Below are 14,502 nucleotides of genomic sequence, written 5' to 3'. Positions count from 1 at the left end.
AGACATCTGGTATTTTTTTGTGTGTGTACAAATTATAGGTAATGCTAGCTAGGTTGGTGGCAAAAAGCTTTTTTCTGGACACTATAAACAGATCAAATATCTGCATGGAATATCACATTCAGAAAGTGAGACTGTAATTATTACTCACGGTTGTAGCTGTGACTGTAACAGCACAATCAACCCTGGAGCTTAGGCCGAGGTACAATCCGATCCACCCATTGATCTGAAGTTGGCCTTTCTGGAAGGCACAGAACAGACAAGAATAAACTGAGCTGGGGTACACCAGTCAACTTACCTACAAATTGTTTACTCACGTTTACTTTCTCTTCAGAGACAGAATAGGACAGAATAATAATAATAATAATAATATTGATCACTAAGACTATAAGCCTTGTCAAGGGATAAGAGGAATATATTGTAAATACTAAGAAAAAAAAACTAACACTTCCAAAATATAGTAGGAATTACCTTCAATCTTATTTTGTTCTTTTAATAGAAGAATTCTTTCTTATCTATATTTTATGCTTGGGAGTCCATTAATATTACGGGATAGGATATAATGCTGCTACTGTTCTCACATCTGTGTGGAGAACCATGTCTAAGGGTCAGGGTGGACTTCAGATATACAGAACTGTAGACACAGTGGTCATCCTTGACCCAAGATAGGTCTAGTTCCATTGATTTCTGCATTGTTAATTAATAAATCTGAAATTTTCCTAATGACATTTAGGTGACAATGAATCAAAAAGAGTTAGGAACAAGATGCTTAAGTCATGCAAAGGGTCTTTTCCTACTTAGATGAGATCTCTTTGCTTTTCTTTGTGGTTCTCAATTGTGCAAGCGTTAATGAGCTTAGTGGTGGAAGGCCATGCTTATATCTAATCAGTGTAGTTGGTTTTAATAGATTCTGCGTGATACTTTAAGCTTTTAAAACCTCCCAAATTAAGTCAGGGGATTTGACCATAGTAACATGAGTCTCTGTGTTCTGGGGAATCAGAATGTGAATATCATGACGAAAGTGTCTATGCTGACAGTACCAAGAAAAAGACTCGTATTATAGCCAATTATTCTCTCATTCCCCCTTCTATTTTATTAGTCACTTGGGCAGGAACAAAATTCTCCTCGGTTCATTTACTTGACAAAGCAATCATAAATGCTTAAGCCCTGAACAAGGCAAGGACTTGCCATTATTTTTGGTAACTGCATCGTCCTTAGCTAGTAGTATCATTAAGACATTAATTTCTCTTGTTATTGTTTATTGTTATTGTTATTGTAATTTGTACTTATTTATTTCTAAAGGCACATGGTTTCCTGGCTTATTATTGTGTCTCAGTTGGCAAGATTCTCATGCTCACCAATGCTGACCGGCTTGGTTTTAATGTACACATTTGCATAGAGATTCTTTCACACTTTCACAATCGGAAAGGTAACATGGGCGCTGGAGCACACCTCAGAGGAAATCACACGAGATGCCTGTAAGGGATGGGACTCAGACTTCTGGACCTGTTCTCCTGCTCCACTGTTCACCTCCAACAAGATGTCACCACTGATCCAACCTCTGCCTCTGGTTTCCCCGATAAACTTTCATTATTATTGTTTATTAGCTGATTATTATTAATCATTAAAAACATCTTTAATTATAATTTACATAAATATTTTAGCTCCTTTGCCTAAAGTTACTATGTCTGCTGAAATTAAACTTAATTTCAATAATATTAATTAGTCCACCAAGCATTTCAGGGCCACAGCATACTTCTCCCCAGACCAATGGTCTTTAAGTTCTAGGAAATGTCTTTATAAAAACAGAGGAAAGAATTCAAAAGCAAGAACTTCGACTCACTTTGGTGACTATGCACCGGACACATATGAGGGACCGTGAACCTGGTGACCAGTGAGGAAGGCATCTGTTCTGAGGGTACAAAAGAAAACAGGGTGTGAAGGGGCTCTAATATACACACAATCTTTTATTTCATTGTTCAACAAAGGACAACTCACTAAGAACTCAGTGGTATATTTGGAAGGTTTAGTCTGATGCTGAGTCGGGACATTTTCTTTAATCTTATTCAGGTATGACATACATACATACACATACACATACATACACATATACATACACATACACATACATACACATATACATACATATATACTTATATATACTTCTATTTTTAATTTTGTATTATATATTATATTATACTTCTATAATATAATATGATAATATACTTATATAATATAATATAATATTATATAATATTATTATATAATAATATAATAATATTATATAATATTAATTTTAATTATATCTAATCTTACATATAATATAATTTTAACTTTCGAGTTTTGCGTTTTATGGGTTGTCTATGTCTGCATTTGTCTCTGTGTATGAATGAGATTCAAGTGCTTAATCTTCCTTTCTTTTTTCTGTTGGCTGATTTGGCTCTATTTTGGTTTGTCTGTTTTGCTGTTGTTTGTGTCTTTGTTTTCTAAAGAGACAGAGAAAGAAGGGGAAACGCTAGATGAGTGTGAAAGAGCTATTGTTTGGTAGGTAGTTTTAGTATTCTTGTTATGTAATTTATGTCTTGATTAGAAAATGACTTTCAAATTTATTTTTATTGATATTTTATCTAATTTTAGAAATAAATTAGTTTTAGCATTTGGAACTAAGATGATTGGCATATTCTAGATATTGTAAAATGTGGACCTCAGACTCCCAGACCTGTGATCATGATTTCCCGACTCATACAGCACCAGAGGTCATCATAGATCCAACATCAGCCTCCTCTCCTCTACTAATGTCTGCATCGTTGTTAAGCATTGATCACTACTGCTATGGAAATAATTAGGAATCACATCTTTAATATAATTTACATAAATATTTTAGCTCCTTTGCCTGAGGTTACTATGTCTGCTTAAATTAAACTTAATTGCAATAATATTAATATTAATAATATTAATGGCCACAGCATACTTCTCCCTGGACCAATGAGGTCCTTAAATATACGTATATTGCCATGCTGAGTATAGATTTTGTTACTCTTCTTTCTTTATTTTTTTTTTGGATGGGGGATTAACTCAGTATATTTATAAAATGAAAAGCTTTATCAAAATACTTTTCACTAGAAAATAACTAAAAAACTATTAAACACTATCTTAAGTCACATGGCATATTGGTCATTGGCAATGGCTGCTCATCTCAAATGATAAGCCGGCTTTATCAACACAGTGAGAGCATTTCTGAGCACCCCAAATCAACACAAGGTTGACTATACTCACGCTGTGTGTACATTATAAACCCGAAGTGCTGATAACAGAGCGCAGGAGCAATGGAGAATGTGCCAATCCCATTGAGGGCATCCATCCTGAGAGTACAAAGCAGATGAGATTATAAAGACTGAAATTGTGTTTACTCACCCATGAGTTCTGTCTGTGTATTTAGCGTCTTTTTCCTTAGCTCTCAGCTAAGTCTGCTTTGTACTTGTACAAGTTCTGGGCAAAATATTTGGCCATGGTTCTGTTACACAAAGAACATTATTGTTTATATGGTGTTCTGAATAATGCTATCAAATAAATGTGACTTTGGTTTGGTATATATTAGGATGACTCTTGCTGCGGAATTAGTCCTTAATTAGTAGAGAGGTAAGATCATACAAGTCTGCTGCCATGATCATGTGTATAAGCTACATGTTATGCTGCGGACTCAGAATTCTACAAACACTGGCCATTATAAATCAAAAATCAACCGTCCTCTATTAATTAATAAATGTTTATCAAGCAATATATTTCCAGCACTATTGAAATAATTATGATTCACAAAAATCCAAGAACAAAATTCTTAGGGAACTTCATACCTTTATAGAATAAGCAGTTTTTACACATTCTTAATTTGGTAAAATATTGTTAAAATTTTTATTTCACACAGATGCCATGGTTACTATTTGAACAAGGTTGATCTTCCAGATTATCAACCAGGGTTTTATCAATAAATTAAACTGTCTTTAGATATAACTCAAATGAGAATTGGATATCGGCTATATTCGGAAGATTTGGAATGCAGGCCGGAAAACTCCCGACCAGCGACACATGAATTAGGCTGAGAATACATTCTGAGAGAACATATCAGAAGAGGCTATAAAAGTATGGATGTTCTGTTTCCTTATCCAGTGCTTTCTCCCTGTTTGCTTTTTTTTCTTTATCACTCATATAAGTATACAATACACTATTATGTATCATTTTTGAGAAAACACGGAACCAGGCTCTAACCATGGCAAAATTATTGCCATTCATTTTAGTTGATGTGTCACCCAATGTCAGCAAGTATGAATGTGTGACTCTGTTTGGTTTGTATTAGTAGGACTCTTGCTGTAGAAGGATGTGTTGACTGGAAGAAACTATTTACTGTGTTTATACTTTATCTACTTATAAAAATAGGTTGCTCCTAACATCTGTCCCTAAGGTCATAAAGATATATTAGATCTTTCATGATGTGAATCTCAGACTTCCAGACATGTACTCATGATCCACAACTCATACGCCACCCTTTGTCATCACAGATCCAACATCAGACCCCTCTATCTCTATTAATATCTATATCGTTATCAAGTGATCATGAATCACAAAAACATCAAGCTGAGTATATGACCAAGAGCCACAGGCTCTTTTCTCCTACATGGCTAAAATCTCATTAAACATACCATCTGAGTCAGGTGCTTACTTACCACTTGGACAAGGTGGTAATTCAACACTAGTGTGTGTGCCCACAACCAAGATGTGAGCAATGACTACACAACTATGTATATCTTATGACTACAACCACCAGAGCAGGAATCTCGAAACCGAGGAAGTGTATATATACATCAGCTTGGGGGAATCCATTCTAAATACAAAGCAGAAGAGAAAATAAAAAGACTGATATTCACTTTGTGCCTACTGTAAATTACCCCACTCTTTAATTACTCCTCTCTGGATACAATATGCTACAGTGTGCTCTTTTTAAAAAGAAAGCATGCCACTGACCCTACCAAGACCATGACTGAGGATATCCTTAAAACCCTCCCTAAGAAGTAACATCTTAAGTGGAGAATATGCTACAAATTTATATTTATGTTTTAAACTAATTATCCAAATAGACTAGCACTCATAACTGTACCAGTGCTTGGGGGATGATGCTAACTATTGAGATGTGGAACTCAGACTCCCAGATCTGTAGTCATGATCCATGAATCATACGGCTACCACTGGTCATCATTGATCCAACATCCACCCTCCTCTTTTCTATTAATTTCTATGTGGGTTTTTTTTTTTGAGTAATTAAAGACACTACGGAGATAATTATGACCCACAAACCTCTAACAACAAGATCCTTGAGTGAAACTTAGACCTCTAAAGGACCTTTTGTCAAACTGAGTATTTATTTATATGCACTAAATTTGGCAAAATTAATTTGTTGCTAAGTTTGGGAAAATTAACAGTGTACTACACACAATAGCCATTTTCTCAAGATTTCTCTTCTAGCTTATAGGGCCATCTGTAAGTACGATAAACAACGGCACAAACACTGATGATACTCACACAGTGTCTATCCACGGACATAAAGGCTAGATCACGAGGTCCACTTTCAAGGGAGACTCTACGAAGTCGGCTTGTAGGATATCCATTCTTGAAGTATAGACAGAAGAGGTTATAAAGAGATTGATGTTCCGTTCGCTCATCTATGTATTCTGCCTGCTTCTGCTCATTTCATCTTATCCCTCACCTACATGGTCCTTATTCTGTCACACTTTCTTCTTACATATATACATACATACATATGTGTAGTCATCTTGTGAGCTGCTTTTTGATTGAAAATGACTTCCTAGTCAATTTTTATTTACATTTACCGACTTATAAAAGACTACTTCTTATCGCTGTCACTGGATACTTTATGATGTTGATCTCAGAATTAAATTTGTCGTCATGATTCATGACTCTAAGAATGCTCACAGACATTCATCATTGATCCAACATCAGTACTCCTGTTCCCTACTAATCTATGGAAAATTATTGAGCCATTGATGACTACTACTATTGCGACTAGTACTATTGTCCACTAAAGACAAGCCCTAACGACAAGATCCGTGAGTCTACTTAAACCTCTACAGGATCTTCTGCACTGATGCCTAGCTCTATTGTTGCACAATCTTAATTTGGTAAAATTTTATTAAACATTGTGCTTCATATACATCTTATAGGCCTATGGCTACATCTGATCTTCAGAGATAATAATGTATTTAAAAGAATTATTTATTTATTTTAGGAACAGGAGTACACTGTTGCTGTCATCAGACACACCAGAAGAGTGTATCAGAGCCCTTACAGATGGTTGTGAGCCACCATGGGTTGCTGGGAATTGAGCTCAGGACATCAGGGAGAACAGCCAGTGCTCTCAACCTCTGAGCCATCTCACCAGCCCCAGAAAGCTTTCCTACCCTGTTTTTATGAAAGTAAAAGAAGAATTTCGACACAGGAACACAGACTATACTCACACTATCTGAATCCTGCAGACACAAACAGGGAATCTCAAACCTCAAGAGTAACGAGGAAGGTGGGAGTCCGCCTGCAGGCGTACATTCTGAGAGCGGAAAGCAGAGAAATTATAAAAATGTTAAGCTTCTGTTTACGTAACTATGCATTCCGTCTGCTTCTCTGGATCATTCTCCATCTTATCCCTCATGAAGCCTTCATTATTATTCTATTACTATCTCTTCATTACAGATCATATGGCCATGGCTCTGAGGTGAGCAAGAACTTTGCTAACGACTTTAGATCACTCATGGGGAACCCCCAGTTATCATATCTGAATGAAACACTATTTAGTATATGTGCTTAACATTATTGCTATGGAATTATGTCTTATTAGAAATGATTTCCAAATGTATCACCATTTCATCTACTCTTAACACCTGTCACTAAGATCATAGGATGTTCTACATATATTACGATGTGAACCTCAGACTCTCAGACGCGTAGTCATCATCCACGACTCATACAGCACCCACAGTCATCATTGATCCAGCATCAGTCTCTGCTGCCCTACGCACGTAGGCAGCTTTAGTGTGCAAGTGATTACACGTACTACTAAGATCATTGTGATTCACAAAAAAACAAAAACAAAAACAAAAACCCTAAAGATAAGATCTTGCAGTAAACTTCAGAGTTCCTCAGTTGCTTTTTGAGCTATGAAGCTCTTTTCAATACATATCCTTAATTTGAAACAACTTTATTAAACCTTGTGCGTCAAACACATGCCATATACAGCCTTTCCTTGACTGTCCTTCCTAAAACAGATATTGCCCGTATCAATACAGTAAGTGGCCTTTAAATGCAACATGAAGAGACATCAGAATATGGACTGTACTTACACTGTGTCTATATTACAATCGGGAGCAGCTTATTAGGGGGCTCCTGATCACGCTAGGCTGTGTAAATCATCTCGGTGGCAGAATGCATTCTGAGAGTACAAAACAGAAGAGAGCAACAAAGGAAAATTACTATTTTGTCCCTTTGTTCACGTGATCTGTGTTCTTGCCTCACACCTCTTCTTCTCAAACATCTATATGGATGACACTATTATATGTTCTATTATGATGTAAAAAACTAGACATATAGTTCTGACCATACTAAGAAGGTTCTTACAGTTTTCTTTCCTGTGTACTCCTCAGTCATCCTGTTTTCATAAATTACTGTATTTTTTAATATAATGATAGTATAATTAATTATAATAACTCATGTGGAATTATTTTCTCAGATATTTACTTTATTTTTATTTTATCTATTTAAGGATTTTTTTTTAATCTGCATTTTGTATTTGTGACACATGTATGTGGTACAGAGACCAGATGATGTTAACGGATTCACAAGAACTAGAGTTACAGGCTGTCATATGGGTGATTCAACCCAAAGTGGGTCTTATGCAAAACCAGTAACTTCTTTTATCTACTGAGCTATCTCTCTAGTCTCTGGAGTAGTTTGTTGTTAGAAAGTGACTTACAAATTTACTTCTGTTAATGTTTTTGTCTAATTATAAAAGAAGACTATTCCTAGAATCTGCCACTAGTATCAGGGTTATGGATGAGATAGTTTATGATAGGGACTTTGATATCCAGACCAGGAGCCATCATCCACCCACAGTAATCATTAATTTCTAAATGCACAGATATATTTCAGTGTACATCCATTAATGACATAAGAATTGATCCTTATATTCTGAACACATGAACCTTGAAACCAGAAAACATTAACAACAATGAATTTTTGGATATATTTTGGAATATTTGGATATATTTTGGGATGCACCTAAGATATAAGTACTTGCTAGGATCTCGTGTGTGTTAAATACTCTTTGGAGCTATAAAAAACAAGCTATGAAAATTATGAAGAACAAGAAATGTTCCTCTGTGATCTTTGCTTCAGTAAATGCCTCCATATTTATCCCCTGGTTTCCTCCTGAACTTTATTTGATGATGGACAGGCTCTAAGATTTGACCAAACTTCCTTCTCCCAGCTTACAGTTCAACATGGTACCAATCACATCAATAGATCCTCTAAGTGAGGTTATTTTGTGCATATTTATAGAATTTGTCACGTATTTATTTTCCTGTCAACAAATAAAAACACTGGATTTACTTTGGGGTTATTTCATCAATAACTCCTTCAGCAGACTTCAGGTATGGAATATAGTAAAATTAACTAACACAAACATATATCTGGCATCTATAACCAGAATGCCAAGCATGAACCACAGGCTTTAAGTTGTAAGAGCAGCCAAGGAGTCATGGTCCTTGATTCATATGGGGTTATCATTTATCCAACATAAGCCCTACAAATTTTCATTAATCTTTATATTATTTTTAGAGATGCTTCTTATTTTATACTAATTAGATAAACATGATTTATAAAAGCTTTTAATTGGTATTCTGAAATATGCTTTAGAGATATCTAAAGGATCTTTGCCTATTTCATGTGTCATCATATCTATCCAATTTTTATGAATATTAATAAAATCTGTTACTTGCTACATCTGTCATTAAACATGTGTGTCATCCTTGAGTTATTAGGAGTTCATTTGTCAATAAGGAGAAGTGTTCATAGTAAGACAAGAACATGAACTGTATTTACACAGCCTAATGTGCTCTCAAGACCCAAGGCTAGTCAGGTGTCATGACTAGGTAGGAAAGGTAAGACAGCTTGAGATATCACATAAAGATGTAAACGAAATACATTAGGCACATGACTATATTTGTTCCAATGATAATTATGTTGTTTTGTGGGTATTTTTCCCAAACATAATGCATGGTACTCTTTTCTGGGGAAGAAATATATGAGAACTGGTCTGCCAATGTAAGAAATCGATCACTGGACACAGATCTCGTCTACATATTTAAAATGGACTTACAAATTTGGATGTGTGTATTGTTTGTAATTTGAGATTGCAATGTCCTATTTTGTTTGTTATATTTTAGCTACCTTATAAAAATAAAATGAAAACTCATGAATATAAAGATCAAGAAGACATATTAAACCACTTCTGATATCTAGCTCACTGCTGTAACTGTACCTGTGTTCACGTGTGGACCTGAGACTCCCAGACCTATAGTTGTGATGGATTGCCTAATTATTCATCTCACTTGTAAAGTCTTCCTCACAAATTCCTAGCACAATATCCTCGTTTGTTGAATAACTAACAGATCTTGTGCCACCCTGCCTCTCTGTCTTAATTTTGGCTATCCTTAATCCAGTGGTCACGGTCATGTTCAGTTGAGCACACAGTCTGAATAGGACTGAAAGGAGCCTATGCATGGCTTTACCACAACAGGGGTGTCTTATTAAAGCCACTCAAATGAAGAGCAGATCTTTGGCTTCACTTACTTCAGTTGCCGAGCTCCATCCACATGGTGAGAGTGCAACCACGGACCAGCAGGCAAGAAATGTGTCAGCACCCATCCAGGGAGGACAGGACAGCAAAGATAATAAGAAGATTGATATTTGTCCATTTAGTTTTACATTTCTCCTTTCATTTAAGAGACAAATTGTCATGATAATTTTCTTAAAAAAATTCAAAAGAAAAAAATTGATAATTTTTAAAATTAAGGCCTTGACCATCATAAAGACTTAAGAATTTTACTATATAAATAACCTTGGATAAAGGTTATATAAACCTTTGTGTAAGTCATTCTGACTAGATTTTTCAGTGTGTGCGTAAATATCATTGATGGTCAAATATTTATATTCAGTATTGATCAATGCCTTAAATCCTTTTCAGTGCATGGAGATTTGAATCTTGATTCTGTGATCTACTATGAAATGGTGAGAGTGCATGGCTAATATCTACTGTGTGCACATGCCTGACTTGCAACCCCTTCATGAGAGGGTCACATGAGGCACCTTCTGCTGTGGACCTCAGACCTCTAGTGACGTAGTCATCGTCCGTCCGTGACTTATAATCCCGAAACCTCGTCATCATTGGCCCGTGTTACACCTCTTCTCATCCAATTATACAAGCATGTTTGATGATCGACACAACTATTTGTCACTAATTAAAATGACAATCAATGGTTGCATTTTGTTTCTCAGAATGACTGGCATTCTTGTCTCAATACATGGTATACTCTATAATAAGATAGAGGATACCATTGAGCAAAACAAGACAGAATAATTTGGAGTATTACTCACACAGGACTTGTGAGCACAGAGGGTAGGTATTGAGTGTGTGAGCACGGACCCATGTTTAAATCAGACCGGAGCCATTGGTTCTGTGGGATGAATAGAGAGGATAACTGCCTTTGAGACCTCACAAGAATAAGTTTTGCATAACAATGTGATAACATATGAACCTGTGATAATCGCTATGAATTTTCTATTATCAAAATAAGTCTTTGGGTTTCCTTAATTTCAGTGTGTGGCGCCTTTCCTTCCAAGTTTATAATAAAGCTTCAAAAATCAACAATGTTAACATTGAACTACCCTAATCAATATTGACAGTTGCTTATAGTCCCTATATTTAATGACCCATTTAATGATCTCAGAAGGAGAGATAAAACATGCTCAATCCATATGGTATTTAAGGACCGAAAGTGTAAGTTATGTAAACAACCTTGCTATCAATGTGCTCTATACATTGATAGTTGGCCAACCCCTTTTTCATTTATTTATATATTTAATTACATACTAACTGAACAATATAACCACAACAAATCAAGTTCATCCACTCAAAATTAAGTCACAAATATCTTATTATTGGAAATTTCAAAAATCCACGAACCTCAGTCTGGGTGTCCTGTGTCCACAATAGAAAACATTAGATACATCAGCCATTGTGAGTGCATTCTGGGGGGAAAACACAGGTTATGAAATGAATGCACTTTCTATAGAGTCATTTAAGCCTTACTTAAATCCACTTTTAGCATGAGCATGTATATTGGACAGAACTCTAAAGTCTTAGTAAGATGGTGGAAGATAAATCAACTGTCACTTAAAAATTATTTAAGTCATGAATGTTGCATTACCTCACAATAAAATCTGTGCAAAGTATGAGAGTGTCTGCATGTGCGTGTCTGTGTGTGTGTGTGTGTGTGTGTGCGTGTGAGTGTATGTGTGTGTGTGTGTGGTGTGCGCGCTTGTGTGGTCAGATGTCAACTTCATGTGTTTCTAAGGAGATGCGGTCTTTCATTGGCCTGCAGCTTGTCTCTTAAGCTCAGCTGACTGACCACCAAGTCCCAAGGACCCACCTGTGTCTTCTCAGCCAGAAGTGAGTGTGTAGATCTCAGCAGGGGCCGGTGAAAACAGAATGGAGCTGACTGATTGCATATGGGATGCTTTGTTCCTGTAACTTGAAGGAAACGCCACCGTATAAATATATAGTCTAAGTAAATAGATGCAGTCACCATTGCAAAAGGCGTGCCTTTTCTGGAGTCATAGTGGATTGAATTAACTATCTACTTGTCCATGCACAGATATTGTACAATATTAATAACAGATTATATCATACATATAAAAGCTAATGGATGTTTTAGAGCTGTCTAAGGGGACATTGGTGATTCGGTGTGTCATCAGACCAATTTTCATCTTAAAGATATTAATGAAGCATGCCCTGAACAAACTGTATCTGTCATTAATTGTGGGTGTAATTCTTAAGGAAGGCAGAATCTGTAAGAACCCGAGAACATGAACTATACTTAGAGAGCCTACTGTGCACCCAAGATCCTAAGTTAGCCATGGACTCCATGATCGAAATGGATAGGTAATGCAGCTTGAGATGAAAAGGAGAAACGATTATATACATAATTAGTTTCTATGCAATTATGATCCTTGTAGTAGTTCTTTTCTTATTTTACCCTCGAGTTACATGAAGCTGTGATACATTCTTCTCTAGAAAATAAACAGGAGACCAGGTTCTTCACCAAATGAGAATGCCGTCTGCCATTTAAAACAGCACACAAAATTCTCAGCTAAGGGGTTCTAACTCTGGCCATTTTTTACTAATGAATTTCTGAACTTTGATATTTATACTGTTAGTAGTACTACTTGGTGTTATTTAAATAATTAGAGAATGCTTTGACCTCTTTCATTTAGTATAATCTAAGTCCGAGTAGAATGAAAACAGATGAACCTAAGGATTTTAACACACTAATTTACATCCAATATCTATATCACAGCTCCATACTACACGTGTTTGGGTGTGGACCTCTGACGACCAGACCTGTAGCTATGATCACGATTCATACATCATCAGTGGCCATCATTGACCTAACACTGTCCTTCAACTTCTCTCACAGTTTCCCCTTTTATTAACAACTATATGGATCAATTAGAATTCATCACAGATCCTTGCACAAGATCCCAGTGTATTGAAGTTCATCAACAGAGCTTGTGCCCCTCTGACTCTCCATCATTTCTCTAAATTTTGGAAATCTTCAACATGGTATTTATGATCATGTTGAGTTGACCTTACTGGAGCCTATGCCTCCCTTAGCAGGAACATCTTACGATGGCCACCCAAACCAAGACTTTGACTCCACTTACATCAGTTTCCACACTTGTTAAACAGGGGAATACAGCAGCATGGACCTCTTAGCCAGGAAACAATGTGTTAGGCAGCATCCATCCAGGTAGGACAAAACAGCAAAGAGAATAAAAAAAATTGATATTTTCCAATTCTTCCTACATTTCTCTTTTCATTACTTGTTACTTAAGATTCAAATTACTATGAAAGTTTCTTAAGAAATCAAATAACATTTCAAATGAAGGCCTTGACCCACACTAGGGGGTAAGCCATTAATTACACTGAATATGTCAATTTGGATAAACGTTATATACATCTTTATGCCAATGATTTCTTAACATACTTTCAGATTTTCCAAATGAATTAGTAGCATTTGGGGTCAAATATTTATTTTCATAATTAGTTGATTGCTCTAATAATTTATCTGCAAGTGTATTTATGTTTATATTGTGATTCATTGATCACAATATAAAAAAATTATGGGAGTGCCTGACTCTTGTGCACAGTATGTACTGCATATGTCTAACTTTTACCAGCTGTCCAAGAGGGGGACTTGAGACATCTTACGGTATGAACCTCAGAATCCAGGATGTTGTCATCGTCTGTGACTTATAATATAGACAAGGTCATCATTGGTCCATATTTACAGTTTTCTTCTCTAGTAACATACGCATGTGTGTTGATTAACACACCGATTTATAAATAATAAAAATGTCTATGAATAAGAACAGCCTAAGAACAATTTTATTTTGTTCTTCAGAATAATGCAATCCCTTGCTGGGATGCACTCAATCAGCAAACAGAATAATTTTGAACATTACTCACATGGCTTGGGATGTCATGGAAATACTGTGCATAACTGTAGAGCTTGCATGCAAGACCCGCTGTTTAACAACAACCTCCACCAGTAGCTCTGAGGGATAAGCACATGTGATGAAAGTTGGATGATTTAAACTCGTGGAAGCTTCTGGAAACTCTCTGTGAAGATGTCTGTAAACCTGTGGTAATAGCTATGTATTGTCATCTCATGAAATGTACGTGTCTCGGGTCTAATTTGAGAGTGTGACGAGGTTTTTGCAACACCTTTCTAATAAAGTTTAAGAAATTAAGAATGTCTTCTTTTTTCCCCCCTCTGATATTAGGACAGAGACTGACAGTGAACTGGGAAGCCAGTGGTTATGAGCAACAAAGACTCAGAAAGATAACCACCCATTCCTTCCTAAGCTGAGAGCAACGGGGACTGGTGTATGCATTCCGAGGACAAGGCAGTAAAAAAAAATGAAAATTAATAGTTCATGGTACAGATGGTCAGATAGGAAGCTCAAGTCTAAACTCAGATTTTTATAGCCAAAAGTACTCAGATTATTATAGCTCAACTAAAATTGATGGGACTAAGGAATAAGCTCGCTGGCAAAGCCACTGAGATTACAATAAGTAGTGACTTTCCAATAACTGCAGACTAGATA

At 36.1% G+C, this 14,502-nt stretch overlaps 1 protein-coding gene and 7 non-coding genes across 37 annotated transcripts in view; all 8 read right to left on the bottom strand.

Annotated features, from left to right (window-relative positions):
* Nucleotides 1–14,502, bottom strand: part of LOC110306980 (uncharacterized) — a 66,558-nt gene that overhangs the window by 1,617 nt on the left and 50,439 nt on the right. For 16 of the 30 annotated variants that reach the window (XR_003838371.2, XR_003838373.2, XR_003838369.2 and 13 more), the window contains 12 exons: nucleotides 13,862–13,949; nucleotides 13,057–13,103; nucleotides 11,763–11,863; nucleotides 11,297–11,361; nucleotides 9,904–10,787; nucleotides 7,398–7,486; nucleotides 6,522–6,607; nucleotides 5,569–5,655; nucleotides 4,716–4,873; nucleotides 3,274–3,359; nucleotides 1,841–1,909; nucleotides 149–238 (listed from right to left, as the gene is read on the bottom strand). The gene's annotated coding sequence lies outside the window, so the exon portion shown is untranslated. The other 14 variants (XM_085830651.1, XM_085830653.1, XM_085830655.1 and 11 more) reach the window with 10 other exon arrangements.
* LOC115032822 (small nucleolar RNA SNORD113/SNORD114 family) lies at nucleotides 2,696–2,768 on the bottom strand. Its single transcript, XR_003838485.1, has one exon. It is a non-coding gene; the product is annotated as a small nucleolar RNA SNORD113/SNORD114 family (small nucleolar RNA).
* Nucleotides 4,484–4,555, bottom strand: LOC115032820 (small nucleolar RNA SNORD113/SNORD114 family). The gene has a single exon (XR_003838483.1). It is a non-coding gene; the product is annotated as a small nucleolar RNA SNORD113/SNORD114 family (small nucleolar RNA).
* LOC115032819 (small nucleolar RNA SNORD113/SNORD114 family) lies at nucleotides 5,180–5,252 on the bottom strand. The gene has a single exon (XR_003838482.1). It is a non-coding gene; the product is annotated as a small nucleolar RNA SNORD113/SNORD114 family (small nucleolar RNA).
* Nucleotides 5,926–5,999, bottom strand: LOC115032833 (small nucleolar RNA SNORD113/SNORD114 family). The gene has a single exon (XR_003838493.1). It is a non-coding gene; the product is annotated as a small nucleolar RNA SNORD113/SNORD114 family (small nucleolar RNA).
* Nucleotides 6,979–7,050, bottom strand: LOC115032821 (small nucleolar RNA SNORD113/SNORD114 family). The gene has a single exon (XR_003838484.1). It is a non-coding gene; the product is annotated as a small nucleolar RNA SNORD113/SNORD114 family (small nucleolar RNA).
* Nucleotides 12,713–12,783, bottom strand: LOC147001323 (small nucleolar RNA SNORD113/SNORD114 family). Its single transcript, XR_015045306.1, has one exon. It is a non-coding gene; the product is annotated as a small nucleolar RNA SNORD113/SNORD114 family (small nucleolar RNA).
* On the bottom strand, nucleotides 13,607–13,676 carry LOC115032831 (small nucleolar RNA SNORD113/SNORD114 family). The gene has a single exon (XR_003838491.1). It is a non-coding gene; the product is annotated as a small nucleolar RNA SNORD113/SNORD114 family (small nucleolar RNA).

The sequence above is a fragment of the Mus caroli genome, unplaced genomic scaffold, assembly GCF_978045245.1.
Source record: "Mus caroli unplaced genomic scaffold, Mus_caroli_1 scaffold_14, whole genome shotgun sequence".
Taxonomy (NCBI): Eukaryota; Metazoa; Chordata; class Mammalia; order Rodentia; family Muridae; genus Mus; species Mus caroli.
This window is presented reverse-complemented; position numbering and strand designations above follow the sequence as displayed.